This window comes from Alligator mississippiensis, chromosome 7, assembly GCF_030867095.1.
Source record: "Alligator mississippiensis isolate rAllMis1 chromosome 7, rAllMis1, whole genome shotgun sequence".
Taxonomy (NCBI): Eukaryota; Metazoa; Chordata; order Crocodylia; family Alligatoridae; genus Alligator; species Alligator mississippiensis.
Window position 1 is genome coordinate 60,544,195 of NC_081830.1, and position 4,953 is coordinate 60,549,147.

The window sequence follows — 4,953 nt, forward strand, 5'->3', positions numbered from 1 at the left end:
TATGGAACTTCTGTCCGATCCCTTCCTGGTTCAAGTTAACTCACAGTCCCCCAGCATCCGATGATGCTTTGCAGCCCTGGGCTGTGCTTCCTGCTCCCCTGGACCAGGGACTGCCTCACCCCTCTGCTCCTTAGCCTACTTCTTGCCTGAGTCCATCAGCCCATAGGAACCAGGGGGAGGTGGGACAGGGGAACAAACCCCCCAAACCCTCCTAGCCAGGGTCTACACAGCATGTGTGGGGGAGCTCCTATGGTGGGGGCTTTTTGACCCTTGGCAGCCCTCCCTCCTTCCCCTTCTCAACTGTTGATTGCTCCAGCAGCTGCCACAGGAGGGAGGGAGGAGAAGTCCTCTGAGCCAGGTGCCTGCCCATGCAGCCCAGCATGGGGGCACCAGGGAGCCCCTGCCTTGAGGGGCTTCCCCTCACCCCAACCCAGGGCCCCCAGCCTGAGGTAGTCCCAGGGAGCTGAGGGGAATTCTTCCCCTCCTGAACCCCAGAACTGCCTGCCTTAGCTACTGCAAGTCTCAGGCAGCCTTAGAGAGCTGAGGGAAATTCTCCAGCTCCTCCACAGCTGGTTTTGCTTCAGCTGCTGTGAGTCTGAGGTAAAACCAGTGCACGGGAGTGAAAGAATTTCCCTCCACTCCCTGGGCTACCCCGAGACTCACAGGAGCTAAGACAAGCAGCTCTGGGCTGCATGGACAGGCACCTGGCCCAGAGGACTTCTTTTCCCTCCCTCCTGTGGCAGCAACTGAAGCAATCACTTGGGAAGGGGGAGAGGGGGAGTTCCCCTCAGCTCCCCAGGGCTGCTTGGGTTGGGGAACTCAGGCTGGAAGAAATCTCCTGAGGGGGAGGCTCCACCAAGGTGGGCTAGCAACTAGACAGGAGGCTCCTTAACCCCCTGTGTGGGGATAGCAGGGGTTGGGGACACTTGACTGGGCTAGCAATGGCCGGCAGGCTGGGAGATGTGCTCTCGTGCCCCCTTCCTACTGGCCTGGGTCAATCCAGACCTCCCCCTGCCTTTCCCAATTGAAAACTGAATGCGAATTCAGTTGATTATTGGTTCAAACTTTGAGGAAGCTGCCTAGATGGAATCGATTCTGCCTCAGGCTTTTTGACTGTCTATATTTAGTTCCATGATTGCCCAATAAAACCCACCTGTCTTTCTCCACTTTTCTCAACTACCCACTAATATTACTTGCTGATTTGGAATATTCACTAGCTCACCATGAGTAGGTAAAATTAATGAAGTTCCTGTATATTGTAGCTTCACCTGCTAAAAACCTTGAGTTTAAATTAAAGGGTTTTTTTAGGATAATGTTGAAAACTAAACCAAAGCAGGTAGTATAGTAGTACAGCCCACACCTGAAAAATGCAGAATTTGAGAGCCAGTAATCCTTGTCTATAGAGTATTTGATGTCGTAAGGTTATAAGAACACTAGATGGCAATAAATACTGTATTTGCACTGTTTCTCAAGATAATTTTTTTAGCTAGAATTTAATCTTATTGCCGTTATGATGCTGTCTATCATGTTGCATCTTAGTTCATATACTTCAGGTATAATACACTACTACTTCACAGATAATTAGAGTGACCAACTGTTTTCAGACCCATTCAATTTATTTTCAATTCAGATGCTTCTACTTATGCACAGTATACTGGCTCAGCAAGAATTAAGTCAGTGTCTTTGTTATAAGATATGGAAGTTACTGTATTAGCTAAATAAAAAAAAACTATTCCTAGTATATCATTATTTTAGTTTTTGATGCACAAAATTGCACAGGAAAAATCTGAAATGTAGCTCTTAGGATCAATTCCCTAAAGACGAAATAATTAATACAAATCATGCTTTAAATTTTACAGCATATTTCATTAAGGAATTTCAAAACACTTCATAAAACATTAGGTGATTATGTCCTACAGTATCATTAAATGGTATATATAGTAAGTATTATCACAATTGTGGAACAGGGAAATTAGACAACTGACCCAAAACTACACAGTGAATTACCTTCAAAATCAGAACTAGAAAATACCTAAAAACTAGTATCTTACCCTAGCCACTAGATCATGCCTTCTTATGAATATAATTTTAAGTGGAAGTAATAGCCAGAAGTGTCAGGGAGAGAACTGATTAACAGAAACCAAAGATAATTCTGAGCCCATTACTTATTAACGAATAGTGCCCAGGCCAGGAAGCCTGCCTATGGATGCAATGGCGCTGTACAGATATGGGCACTTTTAGACATGCTCCAGGGGAGGGGGAGTAGCACTTTAATTAGAGTGGCTGTGAGAGCTGCTCTAATTAAAGCACCACAGCATCTCATACATCAAACCCACAATTCAAAATGGTGGCAGGAGCACTTGCAGTAAAGCTAATTTGACAAGCTTTAGATAAAGCACCCCCACCGCCATTTTGAAGCATGGGGACACTGATACACGAGACATGGGAGGCTGCTGGAGCACGGTAATTACCACACGCCAGCAGACTCATTTAATCAAGTTTGCTCCAATGCGCTGTAATCACAGCACATCATAGCAGCCTCCACATTCGTGTACAGGCATTAAAGAGACTATTCCTGCTCCAAGCAGCTTGCAAATGAGATAAGTTTGGTTTGAACCTCCTCAAGGGCAAGGTCTATCCCTAAAAAATGCTACCCTGAAACTGTCAATCCCCTGTTTTAAGGAGAACCAATATAACAAGAACTCTGAGCACCACTGTCAGACTTAAAAAACCTCACAATTATTAAGATTTTTTTCCATCCATGCAAGATGGATTCTAGATCTGTCCACATATTAGAGATCTGAAGAAAAATTAAAACTTAATAAACTTAACAAAAGACAAATCAACTTCCTTGTACTTTTTTGTTTTGTTTTACTCCAATTAATAGGGAGTCCCCAAAATAAGATACTGGGCCAAAAAAAAAGTACAGAGCACTATAACACACTGAATATTTTACATACTTGAAAATGAAGTTTTGTCTACAACAATGTTCTCTTAATACATCTTGCTTGTTCAGAAAAAGAGGCTACCCTCTGAAACTCAGATCCAAAAAAGGAAACAAGAAACCTATATTAATAGTTTTACTCATTTACATTATTCCTGATATTACTGAAGGACAGGAACTGTGTTTATTAAATAATACATCACATACTAGAAAAGCCAAGAGATCTTATCTATATTTTCTATTATTTTTAATGTGCATAAGTGAAATGTGAGGTGCATTTTAGTTTCTTCTTTCAGAATCCACGTTTCTGCTACTTGAAATTATTGCCTTACAGAGACATCTACTGGCAAAGACAGGATTGAACCAATGAAAATTTCCCCTCCAATTAGTGCCTGCCAAAGCAATTCTCTGAGTCAGCAAAGTACATCTGCTTCACATAGTACAGAGCTGCTGAAATTCTGTTTTTTTTCCCTTTGAGGATCATAGCCTTCTCCATTCTAAAAAGAAAGATCCATATCAACTTCATCAGAGCCTCATAATATGTGTTCTTCCATCCCTAACTTGCTGTTGAGATCTAGTGTTTTTTAATATGTAATAGATCATAAATCCTTGTTTAGATATCAGAATTTACATCAGCTCATAGGTTATATTCATATCAGCTGCCATGAAAACGTGAGCATCTCTGCAACTTCACAGTAAATAAACCCTCAGCTGTTTAGTTTACTCCTACCAACTTGCATGCTCACAAACTTTACTAATATATATTTTCTTTTATCCTTGATGTTCATTATTATGAAAGCTTAGTTAGCTGTTAACTTGAAACCTTCCACGGGAATGCCAACTTGAATTACATCGTTTAAAAAAAAAAAGTTAAGTGTCCCACTTTACTAAAAACAAAATATTCAATTTTGACTTTTTGAAATTGCAGAATTTCCTGTAAATTAGGAATTCTAGTTCCCTCACAGCTCTATACTACACACTTGTTAAATCAGGGACTGATTTAGCTAGTAAATCTCCCCCTGTACCTGATTTTTACACACAGCAACAAGAGAGAAAATATTTTTATGAAGGCAAGTGAAATACACACCAATTCTTTAAATTGCATTTTTGATACTGACTAGCTTCCAGCCAACTCGGACTCTCTCAAAACTCACTTAGTACACATCTTAGTACACATTTTTTAGTACACTGAAAAATCATTACTGGGAACAAAACAAAATCATTATTCACTTAAAAAATTCTCCCATTGTTTATACAAAACAGTGACTAAAAATTGCTTCCTTAGCTTAAAATGTTCTGGCTAGTACTCTCCCCTCTTCACTCCACCTGCCTCTAAAAAAAATCCCACCAGTCTACTTATTAGGAATGCTTTGCTGAATCATAACCCTATAAAGTTGTACAGTACAGTAGTGCTCAAGCTTTTGGCCCTGCAGGCCAGAGGAGTGGCACAAGGCCCCCCAATGCAGAGGCTGAATTGAGTCGTGTATGCCAGGATCAGGGCCCATGGGGCCTTGACTGATCCCTCCATGCCCAGAACAGGCCCTGGAGCCCTGAACCACTCCCTCCTCTCCTCCATATGCTGGGATTGGCCACTGGGGCCTGGTACCTCCAATCCTTTCATAGTGGGATTGGCCCTGGGGTCTGGTGCCTCCCCCGCATGCCAGGATTGGACCCTAGGGCCTGGCACTGCACCTGCCCAGCCCTGCAGGCTAGAAACAGGCATCCAGTGGAGCACACAGGGCCTGGGGCTCCCCATAGGTCCAGATGTTTGGCAGCAATGCCACTGCTCCCCTGCCACAAAGTTTCCAGACCTATGAGGAGCCCTGCAGGATGAATGACAGGGCACTGAGGGCTAGATCTAACCTGAGGGCCAGGCATTAGGTACCCCTAGTATAGCAAATCAACACATACTTAAAATGCCAACTTGAACAGGGGTTAATTTTAATTCATGCATAGGTGTTTTCCCAAATTGAGACACAATTATTACAGTCAACTATTTTGTTAAAAGA